The sequence below is a fragment of the Schistocerca nitens genome, chromosome 2 (genome assembly GCF_023898315.1).
Source record: "Schistocerca nitens isolate TAMUIC-IGC-003100 chromosome 2, iqSchNite1.1, whole genome shotgun sequence".
NCBI lineage: Eukaryota > Metazoa > Arthropoda > Insecta > Orthoptera > Acrididae > Schistocerca > Schistocerca nitens.
Window position 1 is genome coordinate 1012025630 of NC_064615.1, and position 23026 is coordinate 1012048655.

A 23026-nucleotide genomic window follows, 5' to 3' on the forward strand; every position below is an offset into this window, starting at 1 on the left:
AGCGAGGGCGTATAGTGGGCATGCGGGAGGCCGGGTGGACGTACCGCCGAATTGCTCAACACGTGGGGCGTGAGGTCTCCACAGTACATCGATGTTGTCGCCAGTGGTCGGCGGAAGGTGCACGTGCCCGTCGACCTGGGACCGGACCGCAGCGACGCACGGATGCACGCCAAGACCGTAGGATCCTACGCAGTGCCGTAGGGGACCGCACCGCCACTTCGCAGCAAATTAGGGACACTGTTGCTCCTGGGGTATCGGCGAGGACCATTCGCAACCGTCTCCATGAAGCTGGGCTACGGTCCCGCACACCGTTAGGCCGTCTTCCGCTCACGCCCCAACATCGTGCAGCCCGCCTCCAGTCGTGTCGCGACAGGCGTGAATGGAGGGACGAATGGAGACGTGTCGTCTTCAACGATGAGAGTCGCTTCTGCCTTGGTGCCAATGATGGTCGTATGCGTGTTTGGCGCCGTGCAGGTGAGCGCCACAATCAGGACTGCATACGACCGAGGCACACAGGGCCAACACCCGGCATCATGGTGTGGGGAGCGATCTCCTACACTGGCCGTACACCACTGGTGATCGTCGAGGGGACACTGAATAGTGCACGGTACATCCAAACCGTCATCGAACCCATCGTTCTACCATTCCTAGACCGGCCAGGGAACTTGCTGTTCCAACAGGACAATGCACGTCCGCATGTATCCCGTGCCACCCTACGTGCTCTAGAAGGTGTAAGTCAACTACCCTGGCCAGCAAGATCTCCGGATCTGTCCCCCATTGAGCATGTTTGGGACTGGATGAAGCGTCGTCTCACGCGGTCTGCACGTCCAGCACGAACGCTGGTCCAACTGAGGCACCAGGTGGAAATGGCATGGCAAGCCGTTCCACAGGACTACATCCAGCATCTCTACGATCGTCTCCATGGGAGAATAGCAGCCTGCATTGCTGCGAAAGGTGGATATACACTGTACTAGTGCCGACATTGTGCATGCTCTGTTGCCTGTGTCTATGTGCCTGTGGTTCTGTCAGTGTGATCATGTGATGTATCTGACCCCAGGAATGTGTCAATAAAGTTTCCCCTTCCTGGGACAAAGAATTCACGGTGTTCTTATTTCAATTTCCAGGAGTGTATATATATATATATATATATATATATATATATATATATATATATATATATATATATCACCGGTTGTCGTATGACGATTAAAAGATTATAATTAATGTTAGTCTGCTTGGGAATTTGGTACGCTAGACTGGATACCTGGTGAAACAGTTGCTCAGTAATGCAGGGTTAACTTCCCCAGACAGCTCACAGCTTTTAACCCGCTTTTATTGAATATCAGCACCGCTTTCATAACAAATTAATGTGACAACATTACAAGTCCTGCAGAAGGGTGTGGTAGAATTAAAGTCCCGTATTTGACCTTAAACAGTCTCCGTTGGCTGACATAGTATCCTAAGGCCGCCATTAACCTATCAGCCATGTGGCATTGGCAGTACATGTGCCAGGTGTGGTAGTCGTGAAGAAAGATGAGCATCAGTATATTCCACCTTTTGGAGCAGGTCGTGGGTTCGGAGTGAGTTCTTGCGTATGGGCAGTCAGACGTGCTGGAGCAGTCGCCGGTAGCTCGCCGCCGCTGATTGTCTTAGCGATCGGGTGAATAAAACTCCTACGCATCTCATGATGTCCAACGTCGTAAATAGACTGTGCAGAGCGTCCAGCCCCCGTCCGATGTGCATAACCTGAATTTTATTCATGTTGACCCTGCTGTGCGCCCCCACGCCGTATGTAGTAACAAGGGCAACCACCTTAAGAGACTTCGTTTTCCAACCGGACGAGAACCATTAAGTCGTTGGAAAATGCGTGACACATGAAGGAACTCTCACGGAGTCTCACACCTGTAAGAGTTCGTCGAAGAGTCTTCATCAATGGTTCGAGCGCTATTACAAACAGCACCATCGGCAAGGGACATCCTTGCCTAACTGAGCTGTAAACAGGAATCGTTCCTACCTCCCTGCCATTGACTCTCACCGTCGAAGGAGCGCCGTGAAGGAGGCGCATGATGACGGTAATGAAGTACTGCGTCACATGGCGTCGTGTCGAGGAAATCGTGGTTGATCATGTCAGACGCACGATGAAAAACCACTGATACGAACGCCATGGTAGTGATGTCAAGGTAATCACTTAAGATAGAATGGATATTGCTCCAAACCCCTAGACAAGCCTGGTCTGGTGGTAATGTCTTGGATATTACGGTCTTGAACCTTGCTGCCAACATTCGCGCAAAGATCGTGTAATCAGTATTGAGCATCGTGAGCGTTCGGAATTGATGGGCATTGACACTCCTTGCTGATTTCGGAATTGGTACAAATATTCCCTCCAAGAATTGCGTCGCGACGTCCGTGTCAGAGCGCAATAACTCATTACATATAAATACCCAGTGGAACATCATTACATCTGCAAATTCGCGATAAAATTCGACTGTAAACCCATCAGGCCCAGGGGATTTACGCACCACAACCTTCGTGAGTGCCATCCATATGTCGATCCCACTAACTCCTCTGCATCCGTACCATCCACCCCTATTTGCATCAGTCGCAAATTACGTCTCCTCCTATCCGATCGTCCGTCGGCGCCCCGATGAAGAGGAGGCGGTAATGCTCCAGAAACCAAGCAGCAATGTCTTATTGTGGCATCAAGGGCCGATCATCATTATCATCAAGGAGCACTGTGATCAAGGATTGGCCATTACGCGCCTGTCCCTTGAACACTTGATGGATGAAAACACGTCCTCCGCCGACATTGTCCGAACACCGAGCACTGATCGAAAGTACCTCCAATCGACGTCTTGTGATCGATAAAATGCACGCTTGGATATGATGCACTTCCGCTTGATGCTCGGGCGATGGGGCCTTGGAGGACAGGTCACGGAGCACCATGTAGTAATACTCAAGTGTATCTCTAAGCCATATCGCTTTTTCCTTGCCGTAAGTCATGAGAACTCCTTGTTTCGCCGGTTTTGCACATTGCATCCACCAAAAGGGCCGTGTGGTGCATCGGGAGACGGCGAAGGAGTGCCTGCCACACGTCTTCGATCCGCCGGCGATGTTCGGGATCCACCAGTAAGGACGAATTAAGTTTCCACGAACCACGTTTCCGCCGCTGCCGTGGGGGGCTTAAAGTGCATAAATATGCAAGGTGATCCGTAAAAACTGTGGGCCAACGTTCAGGAGCCAACATGCGATCTCGTAATCCGTCAGAAAGGTAAATTCCATCCGGTCTGCTCGCCGAGTGGCTAGTAATAAACATGTATCTCTCATGCTGCCCATTGACCTTTTCCCACGTCTCCATTAGTGTCATGTCTCTGCAGAATTAGTGCAATTCATAGAAAGAGCTAAAATTCGGGGTTTGATCCTTCGGTGTGAGAACACAATTAAAACCCCCTCCTAGCAAGACTTGATCATATCTGCCATGAAATAGGGGCGTAATCTCCTCCGAGTAGAATTGCGCGTGGCCGTCGACTGTCACATCCGGAGAGTGCATAAATGTTGACAATACCAACGCCGCCGGCCGGAGTGGCCCAGCGGTTCTAGGCGCTGCAGTCTGGAGCCGCGCAACCGCTACGGTCACAGGTTCGAATCCTGCCTCGGGCATGGATGTGTGTGATGTCATTAGGTTAGTTAGGTTTAAGTAGTTCTAAGTTCTAGGGGACTGATGACCTCAGAAGTTAAGTCCCATCGTTCTGAGAGCCATTTGAACCATTTGAACCATACCAACGCCGTTCACGGTCATAACCAAACCCAGGCCAAAGGAAGAGATCGAGTTCACACACCGGATCCCTTCCCGGACTAATACCGCCGTGCTACGTCCTACGTCTGGAGTCAGCGCTAAGTAAGGGAGGCTTAATAATCTGGAGTTTATTCCCATGAAGGTAGAACCAATGGTGATGCCCAAGTGGCACCACCTCACAGACGGTAACACAGATATGGTCGGAGGGGATATAGGAACTAGAGGGCTGAGGTACGAGGACTGCAGTCTTGGCAGCGGCGTCAGCAGCCTCGCTTCCTGTCAGACCGAATGACCAGAAACCCACAGAAACATCACAATGGCCCCAGCACTAGTGAGCAAGTGACAGTTTCCTGGACCCGTTGCACTTACGGATGGGCGATGTATAGCGCGCAGAGTCTTTGAAGGGCGCTGAGAGAGTGAGCAGAGGACACAACTGAAAAGGCTGTGTCGCCGGGTACACTCTGTGGTCTGATATAGGACGAAGAGCACGACTGTAAACACTGAGCAGTGTGCCGGAAGCCGATATCGAAAAATCTCGGCCCCGGTGATGAAGGCACAGCCGACACCACAGTCATTCTGAGAGCCATCACTGTACAGAAAGGTATTATTGCGAAGTTCCATGCGAAGGTCGTGAAACTGAAGGCAATAGAGCGAGGGTAGAGTAGTGTCCTTAGGAAGCGAATGAAGACCAGGGTGAACACGGGCCGCCGCCCGAAGCCAAGGTGGTGAAGGATTCACACCCACCAGGAGAGTTGCAGGTAGTGTGAAGCCAAGCCGCCGGAGCAAGTGCCGAAAGCGGACTCCAGGAGGTAACAGAGAAGAGGGATGTGCCCCATACTGGCGATCAAAGGAGTCATCGAAGAAGGAGGCATAGTATGGGTGGCCATGCATTGCAGACAAACGGCATGCATACTTGCTGAGGAGAAAGTCACTGCGATAGGACAGTTGTACTTCAGCAGCTTCGGCATACAGACTCAACCGGACGTGTAAAAAGCGCCAGTTGCCAAACGGATGCCACGATGTTGGATGGTGCTCAGCGGCGTAAGAGGGACGGTCTTGAAGACAAAGCAACCATAGTGTAATTTCGAACGGACGAGGGACGGGTACAAACGCAGGAGGGTGGTTCGATCTGCAGCCCAGGAAGTACCATTGAGGAAGCGTAGGACACTCAGGGAAAGTTTACAGCGGGCTGCCAGGTAAGATACATGGGAGGTCCAAGAGAGTTTCCTATCGAGCATGAGCCCGCGGAATTTCGTAGTTTCAACGAACGGAAGAGCAACTGGCCCAAGATATAAAGATGGTAGTAGAAAACAATTGCACCGCCAGAAATTCATACAGTCGGTGTCAATGAAGACTATCTGAAACACAGGACATCCGGCTACCATCTGAAGGAATCCTTTCAACGTCCTCCAAAAGCACGTGTTACATGTCAGACGTCTCTCCCGCTCGAATAACTTCCAGTCCCCTAGGCTAGGAAGAAAGTGTCACCCGAACTATGGCAACGATTTTTGCGACGCTTCGGCGATCGTTGTTTGCGCGCCCTGCCCTCTGCCGCTATAGGCGACGCCTCACGTTTTTCATCGGGCTCTTGTTGGTCCATTGCTGCCACCATAGTCTCGACCTCCACCTCGACGCCACTTGTGAGAGTGCAAAGGTTCATCCCTCATCACCCCCGAGGTGGGTGTAGGGGCATCCTCCGTTTCACCTCCCTGCACCCGTGACTAGGTCCGCTCTTGCATCAACATGTCCGTGTCACATCAACACGTTCGTGTCACGCTTCGAACTCGGCAACACCTCCGGCGGGCCACCGAGATGTATGTCATCGGCAGTTGGGCGGGAACTTCTCGCTGTGACGCTTTTCCACGTGACAGTTGTTTGACGCGGTGTTGTATGCACTCCGAACGGACATTTCCTTCTCCACCACAGCCTGTACTTGTCCGCGGCTGGCCATCGCAAATCACACTAGTTCGACATCCTCCAATTAATAAATATGAAGGGATATGTTTGTTAAGGACGATCCGCACCTGTCGGACGCCTTTTGACACGGGATAGGTGCTAAAACTCTCCCACCGTTCAGGCGTATGACTGAGTAACGTTCCAAATTGTCGCAGCGATTCAAGAACTATCGATTCTGGCACCTCAAACGGCATTTCAAAGATCCGAATGATCCTCATTCTCGAGCCTGATGGAGCTACTGTTCCATCGCTGATATTCCCATCAGAGTGTCGGAATTTAAATCCCCTCTGAGCAGCTGCGATAGTTCTTTCACCCACAGCTTCATCGATGATCTTGATGTACATTGTGCTGCTTACATTGAGTAGGTGTATCCCAACTAGGTCTGTAGCAGGTAAACAAACTTCTACCCTCAAAGAACTCTCTGTTTCAAAGGCCTTGCGTCTGGCATAGTGGTTGTCAAACCCAAATTGGAGCACAGTCTTTCTAAAATTGTGGCCATGACGCGCGAGTATCAGCCGTGTAAACACTTCCTCTTCCACGCCCACCCGCGGCTGGGACAACAGGTCCGAGCCGCGCATCCCTGTCTTCACAAAACCTTTACAGAAGCTGTGAAGTCTGGAAGATAGGATACGAGGTACTGAGAGAAGTAAACTGTGAAAACAGGTCCTCAGTCATGCCTGGGTAGCTCAGTAGGTACAGAATTTGCCCGTGAAGGACAGAGGTCCTAAGTTCGATCTGGCACACAGTTTTAATCTGTCACGAGGTTTTACAACTTATTAGTCAGGAAATATCAAGATTACGAAAGACACCACAAAGGCCATCTGGGCGTCCTCCACAACCCACGCCCCCTGTCCCCCGCTCCCCCCCCCCCCCCCCCCCCCGCCCCCATAACCCGTGTACCCCTCGTGGACGTCACCATGCTGTTAGCCAATTGCATGCAAGTTCAGCACCACACCCTCCGAGCAACTGTATTTATGCTTCTCGCGAAAATACGCTTATAAAAAGAAAACGCTAGGATATGACGTAACTACGACCTCAGACCATTGTTTTTCCAGTGTTACACCGCTTCTATACAGTACATACATCGTGAGGCGCCAAGAAATAAAGGGCCGATCTTTCTGGCCTGACGCCTCGGAGCGAGCATCTCTGAATTTTGTCGGCTGTTCACGTACTACGGTCGTGAGCATCTAAAGAAAGCAACTGAAGAAGGATGAAACCATGAGCAGGTGACAAGGTGTTGGATGTCCATGTCTCATCGTAGAATGTTGAGACTGGAGCCTTGCCTACCGTGTAAAACACGACAGGCAGCGATCTGTGGCACGTTGGACGAGAGCACATTACTGCTGTAGGCACAGGTGTTCCAGAGCACATCGTTCAGGCCACATGGGACTCTGCTGCAGGCGACGCTAAGTATTCTCATATCGATACATCGACATCGACAATTAAGACTGCACGGCCACGGGAAAATCTAGATTGGAAGTGATTGGGTAAATCGCGTTTCTAGTTACATCAGGTCGATGGTCGTGTTCTGGTACACCGTCATCCGGGCAAAAGGCTGTATGAAACGTGCCCTTTGGCACTGTCGCAGGTCACTGGGGGCAGTATCTCGTTATGGGAACATTCACTTGGGTTTCTTTATGACCTGTGGTGGTAATCGAAGGCACCGAAACAGTTGTGGACAAAGTGAACATTATTGCGGACCACCTGTATCACGTCATACTTGACCTCTTCCCCAACGGTGATATCATCTTCCAGTAGTATCATTGCCCATATCACGAGGCCAGAATCGTGCTACAGTGGTTTGGAGAGCCTGATAGTGAACTTATATTGATGTCTTGACCACCAAATTCGTCTGACGTAAACCCGATGTAATACTTCTGGGACGGTATCGGGAGCTGGGTCCATGGCTATAGACCACCCGTCCATAATTTTGCTGGAATTGCGTGACTTGTGCGTAGACATCTGGTGTCATCTACCTCTGGAAACCTACTTAAGGCTCGTCGAATTCATATCACGCATAATCGCTGCTGTGTTGAATTCCATGATCCACGCGATCATGCCTTATCAGTGTATATTTCAATTGCCGCAGGACAGAATCCAAGATGCATCAATTGCGCAACTATCTGATTGAATTAATTAAGGCAAAATCTCATTCACATGAATTGGAACATATACTCCTGTCGCCCAGCAACTAATTCAGTTCGCTTTCAGCCTTATATACATGAGGTCTGTTCGAATATGGAAATTCTAGATCCTGGTAGCCTGCTTTGTTTTAAAACTTAGAATAATTCATTATGGGCTTCATCCTTAGGTCAGTATGTGTATTTGAATTCACTGAAGTGCTTTGCTCATCGTAGATTGGTCTTGAAGCGCCAGTATTTAAGTGCACACATGCCCATTACGTTTTGCTAGTAAGAGGCAGCTTTCAAGTGTACGTTTGCTTTGTCTCTGCTAAATACCCATCCAGCTGTCTTTGCAGGACTTTGAAATGTATGTGAGCGTTTCTCAACATGAAATGTTCGTAACAAACCAAGTATAAATGTGTTGCTGTCGGTTATTTCGACGGTGAATTATTACTCTGACGTTTCTGTAAATTAGTGCTGAAATAGGATCGTATTAATTAAATCTGCATTCGACGCTGGTATCACGTTATTTCTCTAAAAGCTACAAAAGTTAAAAGAGAAACTTGAGCAGAGCGGGCAGTGGTGGAATTACGGCTAAGTACGGTGCTGGTGGAGGCGATCGGGTGGCACCGAAGCTGAAACTGTGAGAAACGGCTGCAATCTGAGCGTGTTAAGTCTGCGTGAAAAGTTTAATATGGCATGTGCAGGTAGCTTCGTAGATCTATTTCTTTTGCCGCTTCAAAGCAAAATCACACTGAAGGTCCAACAAAAACATATTGCTCTTTCAAAGATTCGTTATAATTAAATGTCAGTTAAGACTAAGAATATAGTAATATACATGAGAAGCTCGCATATTCGACAAGTTCAACGTTTCGAAACGAATAGCGATGCAGAATTGATGTACAGCTGCTTCGCGGTCGACTGGCTTTATCTCCAAACAGTTTGCACTTTGTTGTTTAAAGTATTGTATTTTAAATGTTCTAAAGATTCTGCTGCTGAGTAGGAACACTGATACAGTAAACATGGCCTTAGGGTTTTACGAAAAAGTGAGAACGATGAAATAATTTTCATGTTATGTTGAAGAGTATTGTTAATTTTTATCGCACTATTTGTAATGGAACATTTATAAGCTGATGTCTTTACTGACTTGACATGGCACTTTTCTTTTTGCCTTATAACACGTTCCTGGATTCTGAAATATGTTCCAGAAAGCTACGCTCGAAAATGCTATTTTTAAAGGTGTCGTACGTCGGATTCTGTTCAACATAGAGATAAAGGGTTAAATGCTTTGGATTGGCCTTGGTCTAGTGACCATTTCTATACCTTTCGGAAGAAGGGACATGCTGTAACTGTCTTCAGTACCTTCCCCCAGCCTAGGAAAATTGAGCAAATCGGTTGGTTGTTTAGCATTAAGTTTAGTCTGTTCATGGGCGGTCCCTGAGAAAACCCTGAAAAACCCATGATTTTTTAGTCGTGGGAATGGCCACTTTCATACTTTCTGTTCACGGCAAATCGTCGAAATTTTTACCATATATTGTTAAGATGATGATGTGGGGGAACCTTGACACACTTTTTCGTATCATTATCTGTTACCGAGATCCAGGGCTCCAAATTTACCGTACTTATGCATGTAAAAAATGATTGTAATGTCCGGTCTGAGGCGTAAATTTAGCTTTAATTGACGTAATGAACACCTGGTGGGACGGAACACTTAACAGCTGTTTTGCTTAACCTTTAAGTCTGAATGGGGTGGAAGGCCTGACCCAATAAAGTGAACATTTCAATTCCAATTGGGTTATTAATTAACCAAAACAATGTCACTTACAATTTGACAAGCGCCACTCGGGCAAGATTATTTAAGAGACTTTCATTACATAAATCATTAGCAAGTTAATAAATAACTTTAACAAACAATTCTAGTTCAGACATTATTTAAAACCCTTTCAATTAAAACCTTACGTTACATGTAAAATAACATTTTACACGCAGCTTCAACTTTAACACGAATACTTAAAACATATTTATAACGTGGTCAATCTTACAAAGCAACCTCGAAATTATTCAAATGCCCATTGACTTGTAAGATGGACGTTTAGTGCATAGAAAGTTACAACTTTGTACAATGATAAACGTGTAAAAACAGAAGCAAAGTCCAAGCTTGTAAGGCCGAAGTTTAACCATGAATGGTGGAACCGACTGAGAGAGGTAATACTTCGAACCACGACGTGGCTCCGTTTGCAACCCGACGTCAAGTAGACCACCAAAATGTGTGAACCAAACAAACGCTTCGAAGAGGAACTTACGAGCTCAGGCGAAGTCCACCGCCCCGTAAGCCAAACTTGTAATCTAGAGGGGAAGCCCTGCGCTTCGGTTGCCCGCTGCCTCAGCTCATTGAAACACAGACCACACCCGACAGACGGCAGAAAACCTCTCTTAACCTTAACATTTAAGATAGACCAGTAAGAACTCTATAAAATCACGGCTAAACAACAACTAATTTGACTAGGGAGTAGTTCCTTTAACTGAAACAGTACTTGAAAAACTCTAAGAGTGGGAAATGAACTGACTCATGAGAACCGGCATTCACTAGAACTTTATGACACACATCCGCAAATACATCAGTATTATGCGGAAGCAGAGCACACGCCTAGAAGGAGGTCTCCAATGAAATGAAATAAGCGTAACATCACACGTCGTGCGACGTCTTACTGTACCAAGAGCGATCACAACACAGTTAACTAAGCACTTTTAGTAATTAGCGTATTTAACTGGGTGTCTTGATGCTCGGGCGATTTTACGAAGATGTCAGACCATCACTCCAAGGAAGCGGGCACATCCACAGCTCACGAGGTTGCCGGAGAATACACAGCGCCGGCCAACTCCCAGCGACTCCAGTACAACCACGTGGCAACCGCCGCCCGGCCTCAGGCACGCCGTCTCCGCTTCCGTCCCGAGCCAATCGCCGACTCGCGCACCGCCGTGTTCCATTTTCAAAGTGTTGTCCCCCCTCTCTTTACTCGCGGTCGGCACTCCCTTATACCTCGAGCCGGCCCAAGCCAAAAGACAAACCTCTGCACTAGGAAATCGATCGTACTCATGTCAGAGATACTACTGGCGCCAGTCCCGCCGCGGCTCAAGTGGCTAGGGTTCTGATGTCACCAAACTATGGTTTAGTCGCCATTTTGTGAACAATAAAACTTAATGACGCACTGTCTCTGTATAATGGACACATCAGACCTTTACAGGCAGTCTTGACCTGGAAATTATTCGATGGTGTCACCTGGAGGCATAAGCAATCTACAGAAATTATTTTGTCATACGAAATTCTTCGTACCTGTAAATCAAACACCACAATTGTTGGTATAATGCAAGTGTAGTCTGAAAATGTTGTGCCATTTAATACAAAGTAGTGCAAAGCGCGTAGGGTGGGAGGTAGTCTTGTGTTAACGTTATATACTCAAGCGCCAAAGTAAGTGGTTCAGGCATGTTTATTCAAATACAGAAATATGTACATCGGCAGAATACGGTGCTGCGATCGACAACTCTTATATAAGACAACAAGTGTCTGGCGCAGTTGTTAGATCGGTAACTATTCGTGCAATGACAGTTTCTCAAGATGTAAGGGGGTTTGAACGTCGTATTACAGTCGGTGCACGAGCGATGGCACACAGCATCTCCGAGGTAGGTGGGGATATTCCCGTACGATCATTTCAGGAGTATACCGTGAATATCAAGAATCTGGTAAAACATCAAATCTATGACATCGCTGACGCCGGGGAAAGATCCCGCAAGAACGGGACCAACGACGACCGAAGAGGTTCGCTCAACGTGACAGAAGTCATCAACAAGTGTCAGTGTGCGAGCCATTCAACGAAGCATCATCGACATGGGCTTTCGGACCCGAACGCCCACTCTTGTACCGTTGATGACTACACGAAACTAAGTTTTACGCCCCGCCTGGACCGTCAGCACCGACAATGGACTGCTGATGACTGGAAGCATGTTGCCTTGTGGGACGAATCTCGTTTCAAATTGTATCGAGTGGATGGACGTGTACGGTTATGGAGACAACCTCGTGAATATAAGGACCCTGCATGTCAGCAGGGAACTGATACGCCTAAATACGACTCTGACAGGTGACACGTATGTAAACATTATGTCCGATCACCTGCTTCCATTCATGTTCATTGTGCGTTCCGACGGACTTCAGTAATTCCAGCGGGACAGTGAGAGACCCCACACGTCCTGAATCGCTAGAGAATGGCTCCAGGAACAATTCTGAGTTTAACCTCTTCCACTGCCCACCAAACTCCCCAGACATAAACTCTATTGACCATATCTGGGATGCTTTGCAACGTGCAGTTCAGAAGTGATAGTAGCTATCACAGACGTATTATTTTAAAATTTTGAAGGATACTGTGTGAATTACTTACGATACACTGCGAGAAAAAGTTATTGATATAGTCACTTTAACTGTTTTATAAAATAGAACTTATGTTTTAAATTTTAGACTGCACTGGAAAGCAGTAATTGAAGCCTTGTTTATTTGTAAACATTTACTGCTTGATCATAGTTTTATAAGACGTTTACAGTACTACTAACTATGAATATAAATGCTCTATCTTAGCATCATCACAAAAAGGGAAAACTTTAAGACTTCGGCGTTGTAACTTCATTGTACGCGCTATCTTGTGAGAAAAGTGAGATGTCTCTCACCTGCTCATAGTATACGATGTTGTGGCGCATTCATGTATAAGCCAGGAGATCTTTAATAGATAGGTCTGGCTGCCAGATTTGATACTCGTTTAGCACCACCCAGAAGACGTGTACCGCGTAAGGTATGCTGTGGATGTGAGTATCTTCAGAAGCTGCACAGACAAAGTACTTAGCTTAGCCTCACACTTAGATGCTCAGATCCACGAATTAAAACATCAGTCGCCTTTATTGGTCTTGCAGCTGCCTGTGATGCAGTATGGAAACAAGGCCCCCTGTACAAACTCGCAGGTGCTGCACAATGCCAAATCATAATCAGGCTGATAAGCAACATATTATCTGAGAGATGCATCCAAGTGGTCCTCGGGAATCGATTAAGTGGACAAAAGGAACTTAATAATGGTTTCACCAGGTTTCAGCCATGGCAACAGTTCTGTTCAATTTATATATCTGATCTCCCCAAAATAGATTGGTGCAATATCATTTATGTGGACGACCTGACTTTGGTCACTCAAAAGAGAAGTCTAGAAGCTGGTGAAGGGATACTTTGCAGATCTAATTACAAAAAATGGAAATTTAAATCCAACGAAGATCGAAGTTAGCTGCTTTCATCCTAACAAAAGAATGGCGTTTGCAGAGCTAAATGTCACTTGTAATGATCAAGTTTTCCACCACCAAGACTTTAAAAAATACAAGTATCTAGGTGTAGCTTTTGGTAGAACCTTGTCCTACCAAATCACATAGAAAACACCGGAGCAAAAATGAGATCATGCAGTGACATCACACAGAAGCTGAGTGGTAATTCATGATGTGCAAGAGCTACAATGCTACAATGTTCTTCTTTAGGACTCGTGTAATCTGCTGGCGAATATTGTGCTCCAATGTAGCTTAACAGTTCACATGTGTGAAAAATCGATGTTCAGCTAAATGTAGCAATGAGGGCAATAACAGGTTACATCATATTTACTCCTCTTCACTGATTACCACCTCTAAAACACACTCGACGATCATATCTTCGAAGACAGAGTGCCTTTCTCAAGGAATATGAAAAATTAACTAAAATTCCTCAGCACCCAATCCAGTCTGGTGCGCCTGCGCTTAGAATGAGCCGATGAAAACCCAGACAGTCACCTATTATACTGCCAGAATCGCTCCGTGGAATAATATTTCTCTTGAGGAATATCAGACCCTCACAAGACTTGACACATGGCCAGCTGGTATGGAATTACCACCACATGCTTGGGAAACAATTAACAGGAATCGTGCAGGCTATGGCATCCGTATAGGAAGCCGCCACCGATGGAGAAAGGCTGCGTCTTCTCCTTTGAATGTGGCAATCTACATCAGACCATCAAACACACAGTAATTGGCTGTATCAGACGAGCTTACGCTGGAAATCTAAAAGATATCTTTGAAGTGACAGAGGCAGCCCTTAGATGGACTGAAAATTAAGATATTAATTTGTAATTATTAGCTGCTTAATTCCACAAGATGTTTGGAAATTCTCGTTACGAGCTCTTAGGACTTGTAGAGGGGAGTGAGTACATAATATTTCGAGTAGGAACCCATGTCCGCAAACGTACGTTTCCGTTCTACAACGGCTTCAGTTCAGATGTTTAACCCATCAGCTTCTGCTTGAGAAACTGAATTAAGTGTGACGAAGTACAATTTTTACGTAACAATTCGCAAGGAAAACTGACGTAACATCCATATATCACTTGCGCACATTTGTTTGTATTAATACTTAAACATTACGTGTTTGCGTCATTCCAAAAAGAAAAAAAATCGGTACACTGTACGTATAGAACGTAATGTGTAAGTGTTAATACAAACAAATGTGCTTAAGTGATAAATGATGTTTCGTTAAATGTTTCCTTTCGAAGTTTTTTACTGCGTGACGCCTAATTCAATTCCTCAAGCAGAAGTGGATGATCTGAATTGAAAGCGTCGTACGGTACGTTTCCAGACATGACGTCATGTTCATAACATGTCCCCACTACCATCTACAAGTCCAAGAAGTTTTTAACGGGAATTTCCGAATGATCGGCTTTTATTTTGTAAAATTATGTAGTTCAAATAGGTATGTCAAATTTAGTTCGGTTTGTATTGCCATACGCTAAATAAAATAGGTGGTTGCGTAAGTTCGTAGCGTTTTAGTTTTGCGTGCCGGTATTCGGTTGCAATGGGTTCATTTATCTGATTATCATTTTTTTTATTTGTAGTTCACTGTTGCTATTTGAGTTTACATACTGTCATTTTATCGTTTAGAGATAGTGATTGGAGCTGTGTTTGGTGGGAAATGAAGTGCCAAGTGGAAAAATCGGTACGTTTCACACCAGTCTGAGTACGATAGAAGGGTGATGCAGCCAGTAACATATTTATCAAATGGTTCCAATGGCTCTAAGCACTATGGGACTTAACATCTGAGGTCATCAGTCCAATAGACTTAGAACTACTTAAAAATAAATAACCTAAGGGCATTACACACATCCATGCCCGAGGCAGGATACGAACCTGCGACCGTAGCAGCAGCGTGGTTCTGGAGTGAAGCGCCTAGAACCGCTCGGCAACATTTTTATCGTGTATAGGGATAATGCCCTTTGGCAGAGCACGGCAAGAAAATGGTTTTCTGGTTTTAAGGAAGATCGGTTTGACGTTAGTGACTCTCCACATTCACGAAGACATTCTGGCTTTGTTGAAGATCGTTTAAATGCATTAATCGACAATCCTCCACGTCATTGTACTCGAGAATTGGCAAATCTGATTAACTGTGATCGTTCCACAATCACGCGACATTTATTTACAATGGGGAAGGTTAAAAAATCGGGTGTATGTGCACTGCATGCTCTAAGAAAAAAATCAGCTTGTGGCTATATCTACATCTCTGCTTGCTCCTCATCAATTGGCTTGTGAGCAACAACGACCGTTCCTGTCATGAAAGAAATGGTGTCTTTACGCTAACATAAGGAAAATAAGGGAATGGTTGATTTCAATCAAAGTAGCAAACCCGAACAAAGCAGAAACTAGACATACAAAGGCCGGCATGCATCCACAAAAGATGTTATGCATTTGGTGGAACAATGATAGTGTGGTGTACTACTAACTTCTTCTCCCAGGTATAACCATCACTGCTGACATTAAGTGTCAACAACTGAGGCGTCTTTGCAGACGTAGTCCAAGAACAATGATGAGGAAGACTGCGTGAAGTGGTGCTACTCCACGATAACTCCCGCCTGCATTCTGCTAGACTGATAAAGAAAATACTATACAGGAGTTGAGTTGGGTAGTCATTCCGTAGTCACTTTATTCACTTGATCTTGCACCCTCAGATTTTCACCTTTCCCGCTCTCTATCGAATAACCTTCAAGGAACTTGCTTTCCGAACGCGCTCTGAACTTAGCTCGACGAGGTCTTCGCCTGAAAACCACGTGCTTTATACAATCACTGAAATGAATAGTACCCTAGCTTTGAGATGCTGTTTTAAATACCGAAAGTGAATATATTATTGATGACTAAAGTCTCTGTTATGTGTATCAATTGCGTTTATTAAACTGATGGAAAAGCGCTACGAACTTACTTACAATCCCAACAAATATATAGTAGACGAGGTCTGCTCTAATACGCTCCAGTAGATACTTTCTTGTCGCGGCGGCAATAGCTCCTCTTTGATATCTGTCCAAGCAGGTACGAACATATTCATAATGGACAGTAAACTGTTTCTGGGTGGCCAGACTTCGAGCCCACCACGCATGCGTCTCCTGCGCCAGACTCTGCATTTCAGAGTAGTACTGACTCCAACGTCCATAATTGTTTGATAAATACCTTTCGATGAGTGCTTTGCCTTACTGCTGTTGCTTTCTGTAACTACCTCCAGTACTTTTGAAGTTATTCGCTGATGTCGAAACACAGGTCGTCTCAGCCTATCTCTCCTTCTAACCAGTGTTCTCCACATATTCCTTTCCTCACAGATTCTGCCGAGAGCCAAATCATTTCATGTTAGCCCACATAATTTTCAGCATGTTTCTGTAACAGCACACCTCAAACGCATCAGTTCTATTATTTTCTGGTCTCTTCATCGTCCATCTATCTTAAATAAAAAGTCGCATTGGGAGGCAAATCGTAAATGAAGATACAATTAACAAAGTGTGTAAAAGTGTCCTATGGAAGCCACTAAAACCAGAGCGGACAGCGGGACAACACAAATAGTTACCAACATCAGTAGTGATACACATACTGTGGAAGTAATTGCAGTGGATCCCGCAGATCGACAGACGTTTTCTACCAAATTTCATCAGTGGTTCATGAACCTGGGAAAATCTGACATGATGTTTCGCGTTTCTATCGAATATCCAACACGATCAATGTCTGGTCATATGACTCCGAGAAAGCGAGAGCCGCCATTGAAATTGAAGGTGACGGTCGAAAAATAAACGATATTCATGTAATTTCTAACAGTCTTTTCTTATGGTCCACTTTTAGTTGCCGGGAGATTCCAAGGACACGATCTAACAATCCATTTCTCAGCTGCCCGTGTCGCAGCTTTCCAGGCGTTCGCCACGCAAGCGGTCCCGCTACACAGCCTGAAAGCCGTCCTCAGAGGCTTCGTGAAAGCGTTCGTGAACGAGTAGCTGCTCGAATTTGGTCACTTCACAACGTGGAGTTTTACGTTCCACAGATTTCCATAGCTTGAAAGAGTGAATAAGAAAAGTCAGAGTTCTACTTCGTGGAGAGAAACGTGGCCAGTGGGATGCAAGGTCGCTTTCTGCGTCGCTAGCAGAAATTGGGAGACACCCTAAGGGATTACGTCGTCTACAGCTAAAGCCCTTATTTGGTGGGTTCGATATTATAACATACGTCTTAAGAATACGTGCCGTCTCAAAGTAAAAGCACATTGAGGAACTTTCGGAAAGCGCGCCATTTTCGGTAAGAATTGTTGTAATAAAATGATGGGAACGTCACATTAGTGGATAAAGATTTTTCATGCTTGGTCGTGCTATGGCTAGCGTATGGCCAAACATTCCATTTCAAGGCAACGACGCACTGCGGGCTTTATAAAATCGCGTCATTCTTGGTGAGCCGTTCTGCGGCTCGCGTTGGTGCTGTTTGTAGGTTTCCGCCCTCTCTTGGAGGTCACACGGTATCGTTTAGTTGGCATGGTTGCGGTTGTTTGTCTTCTTCTTATGTTGACTGGCGCCACTCGGTTTCTCAAGCGGTGCCTGTCCGCTAGTGGCAGCAGCGGCGGTTATCGATATGTAGTAACTGTTGCCCTATCTTTGGGGCATCGTCGTTGTTTTTCCGGGTCGTGCGAGTGGGCCAGTTCGGTTGGGGACTCAGGAGTAGCCAGGTCCGCGTAGTGCCAGAAGACGCGGGGACCGCTGGCGGCACGCATTGACTGCCGGATGGAAGGGCTGTGGTCACGAGGGTGCACGACCTCGGCGTGAACCGGATCCAGCAAGCTTTAAGATGAGTGCATTTCAATCCAAGTACAGACACCTCCACCACTGTGATATCTCGCGATTCTCCAGTGACTTGGGTTCGTGTTGCTGTTCGTAGTGTCGCTGCGGCGAAACCGAGCGAGGTGGCGCAGTGGTTAGCACACTGGACTCGCATTCGGGAGGACGACGGTTCAATCCCATCTCCGGCCATCCTGATTTAGGTTTTCCGTGATTTCCCTAAATCTTTTCAGGCAAATGCCGGGATGGTTCCTTTGAAAGGGCACGGCCGATTTCCTTCCCAATCCTTCCCTAACCCGAGCTTGCGCTCCGTCTCTAATGACCTCGTTGTCGACGGGACGTTAAACACTAACCACCACCACCACCACCGCCGCCGAGGCGAAGAGCAGCGAGTGGAGTGCTTGGGGAAGGTGGGTCTGATTAGTTTTCCTCGACTTCTTATAACTATTTACTGCATTCAACTTGTTACATTTGTCTTGCCTGGTGACTGCTAACGCCCCAGCTACCTGCCCTGGGGTTTAGTGTATGTAACGGCAGTGTACGTTTCCTCGCCATGCCGCTGCTGTCCGGTAAGGCGTGTAGTTTTCAAATGGTTCAAATGGCCTTGAGCACTATGGGACTCAACTGCTGTGGTTATCAGTCCCCTAGAACTTAGAACTACTTAAACCTAACTAACCTAAGGACATCACACACATCCATGCCCGAGGCAGGATTCGAACCTGCGACCGTAGCAGTCCCACGGTTCCGGACTGCGCGCCTAGAACCGCGAGACCACCGCGGCCGGCCGTGTAGTTTTGACAGCTTTCTTGATTGTAGGCCGGTTGGTGATTCCTCTACTCTGGTGGTAGTGATTCCTTTCTCGTTCCGGGCGCTCTAAACATAGTATTCTGGGGCGGAGTGCAGACCGCCGGTTCCGGCTTTGGCGTATTGTTCCATCGTTGGATTTGGTTTACCGGACGTCAGGTAGCTTCAGCAAGATTATCGTTAGTCATTCTTTAGACTGCCACTAGTCTGAGTTACCATCTTGTGAAGTGAATGCAACTCTTGGCTGCCTATCTCATCGCTCGCGAAAGTGTTTGTTGCCGGACCTTCTCAGAGGTCGATTCCTGGAGCACCGTCTGTGGCCCCTTGGTTCTTGTAAGACGTCTGTGTTCTAAAAGGAGGTCTGATGGCCAGTAGTTCAGTGTAACGCTCCTTCAGCCCACGCCTTCCACTGGTAGCATCCGCCTCAGTACGCTTTAAGGAACTTTTGTACTGGTTCTTGTGTTTTATTATTGTATTATTTATTGGTTCAGATGGCTCTGAGCACTATGGGACTTAACATCGGAGGTCATCAGTCCCCTAGAACTTAGAACTACTTAAACCTAACTAACCTAAGGATATCACACACATCCATGCCCGAGGCAGGATTCGAACCTGCCACCGTAGTGGTCGCGCGGTTCCGGACTGAAGCGCCTAGAACCGCTCGTCCACCACGGCCGGCTTTATTATTTATTACAATATCTTGTAATGCCTGCATTAAAGGTTATATGTATGTCTAGTTAATAGTTCTGGTCGCCTTCTGGAATTAATCTATCAGTGAAGTGTTCAGTGGATGTTAAGGGTTGTGTTACAAAGTTTACCATCATCTTATTTCAACCGTTTGGTGATCAGTTGCTTGTTTTTTAATTAACCTTTGCTATTATATTTGCTGTTTTTACAGCAGGTTTCTAATTTTTTTATATTATTGCCGCTCCTGTCGTGTAATGCCTTCAGCCGTGATTGTGGTCAGTTGCCTTAAAATTCTAATTTGGTATTTGTATTTACGCAGTAAGCCTTCAAAACCTTATTTACTGCCATTCCTGGCGTCTGATGCCTTCTGCTATGTTTGTGGCGACTTGCCTTTAATATTTCAATACCTGTAATTTGTAAGTTGCAGCGAGTTTTAAACAATTCTTAATTTATTGCCATTTTTGGCGTGTAAGGCCTTCTGCCCAGATCACAGTGGCTTGCTTTTAAAACATTATCTGCTGTATCTGTATTTAATGGTGATTTGCTAAATTGTAACTCACTGAAAACACTATTACTTACACAGTTGTTTATTCCTTCATTAATAACGTGTGATATTTTTATTTGTTGTTGAGTCTGGAATTACTGGTTTAAAATATATTGTTTGTAACTGTAAAAGGCAATCAATAATTACTGATTACGGCCCCGCCCACAATCGTAACCGAATCCTGCCTTCCCTTGACTACCCTATTTCACTTGGTACGTGTCGTTATAATTAAATAACAGGAAATGACGTATCTGCCATTAAAGATTTCAGGACATCGTAACATGAAAGACGTAGACTAGTGTAGTGTATTGAGGCGCGGACATAGAAACTCAAATGTACTTGTTGGGTGTCAGTCTACGACGAAATGTCTTTTAATTCACTTCCGTGTTTTGTGAAAGATTATGGGACTTCCTTATTAATTTAATAGAAGTGTGTATATACTCACTCCGGAAAGAAATCAGTCTTATATATATATATATATATATATATATATATATATATATATATATATATATATATATATATATAAGACTGCTTTCTTTTCGGAGTGAGCTTGTTCGATTTTCTGAACATGCCAGGGAACTTTGAGTGTACAAATACTCGCATGCATCGATGAGTGCACACACACACACAAACAAACAACTCATTTCAAAACAGAAGATTCATGTAGCTACGTATACAAACAATGGAAAATTGGAGTGTAACAATATTATGTTCAAAAATGTTCAAATGTGTGTTGAGTCTTATGGGACTTAACTGCTAAGATCATCAGTCCCTAAGCTTACACGCTACTTAACCTAAATTATCCTAAGGACAAACACACACACCCATAACAATATTATGAGAAGGGAACTTGTTACTCACCATATATCGGAGATGCCGAGTCGCAGATAGGCACAACAAAACGATTTTCACACTTAAAGCTTTCTGCCGATGGCCTTTGTCAACAACAGACACAGACGTGTGTGCGTATGTGTGTCTGTTGTTGGGCCGGCCAGTGTGGCCGAGCGGTTATAGGCGCTTCAGTCCGGAACCGCGCGACTGCTACGGTCGCAGGTTCGAATCCTGCCTCGGGCATGGATGTGTGTGATGTACTTAGGTTAGTTAGGTTTAAGTAGTTCTAAGTTCTAGGGGACTGATGACCTCAGATGTTAAGTCCCAGAGTACTCAGAGCCATTTGAACCATTTGTGTCTGTTGTTGACAAAGGCCTTTGGCCGAAAGCTTTAAGCACGAAAATCTTTTTGTTTTTCTTATCTGCGGCTCAGCATCTCCCCTATATGGTGAGTAGCAACTTTCCTCTCATAATATTGAAACTACGTATGCGTTAAACAAATACTATCCCTCAACTCTAGGAGATGACTGTCTGTATAAAGAAAACATGAGAAGAAAATTATATATTCACAGCTGTAACTATTCACCTTTTTCACTCTAAAAAGCTTTATAGTTACTGTTGATCAGCAGAAGATCATTGACGCAGTCTGAATTTAATTGTCTGTGCCGACTCTTTTATTAACATGCCATGTTTGTTAAAGTACCATTCACCAGATGCACTCGTCGCTGGGATGTATAACATCTTTTAACTGCAGCCGTCCCTGGTAGGTCCTTATAATGTATGCTCCACAAATTTAAGGTTTCATCAGCTCCAACGTGCATCAAAATACAGAGATCTACTTCGTCTGTAGCGTGGAGTTTATTCTTCCAATTCTTGATACGATATCTCTCTCTGGGTGGTGATGCTACTATATATGCCGGCTCTGTGTTAATAAATAGCAGAGAGAGAAGTAATATAGAACTGCATGAAGGTATAGCCGGAAAAATGTATTTTACTTTAGCAAAATATACGTATATATTACTTATATTTGGATATAGTACAATATGCACCAGGCATACAAGTACGATTACGTTAATGACTGCATGTAGTGCGTATAACACTAGCGCACTTTTGTCGCATACTCCTAAGAGTTTTCTGCTTTTCATTTATGTCGAACCTGTTGACATCACGGAAAGATGAGCAAAGGAACGTAGCAATTTTATTGTTCGAATCAGTTTCAATATTCTCACGTAGAAGATTCAGGGCTCGATTTTTTAATCCCTTGTGCCTCTATTTAAAAATACGTATCTGTTAGTGCATATAAATTACCCTAGTTAATTACAAAGCAATTCTTTCTTCGTGCCCTAATGACACAGTACTTGTAACTGCAGTAATTTAACTCACCTGAGTTATTTTCATTGGTACAGCAGATTGTTGTCAAAGCGAAGAAGAACTAACTAGACCTGTCAGTTCTTTTTCACCCACTGATTCATCAGCGCCATCTTTAAATGCTCTTAGGAAATCCAATATTCTTCCTGCAAGCTCAATATCATACCCTGTAACCCGTAAGCGGAATTCTTTTCCATCACTAATGCAGCAGCTTCACTATGTTGAGAGAGTAAGGACTCCAGCACAGTGTACAAGCTGTTCCACACAACAAAACAAGGAAAAAAGTCCAGTAAACATGGACTGTAAAATGCGTACCTGAGGGGCTATGAGCACTTTTTCATGTACACTAATGTGAAACACCTCTCCTCTACTGAAAAAGTGCTCATAGATCTTAAAGTATGCATTTTAGAGCTCACGTCTATTAGACATTTTTCTTGGTTTGATCCACACCACACCTCTGAAAGTTGTCTACCCTGAAATCTTAGCAACAACAGTACCAGTACGTGTATTTCACTGTTAGAGGTATTGGATCGGTTTTCGCTTATAATTTTTTCGTTTCCGGTACAGGGACCATTACCGCAAATTGATAAATTTATTCTTCTCCACCTCCCTAGAAAGTCTGTAACATCACGACTGAATCGCCCTGTAGATACATACATTTACAGGCGCCAGTGTCTATAACTTCGACGCGTCATTGGATGACGTTTCCGGACATGGGTTCCTATGTAAAACTTGATCTACTAGTCCCCTCT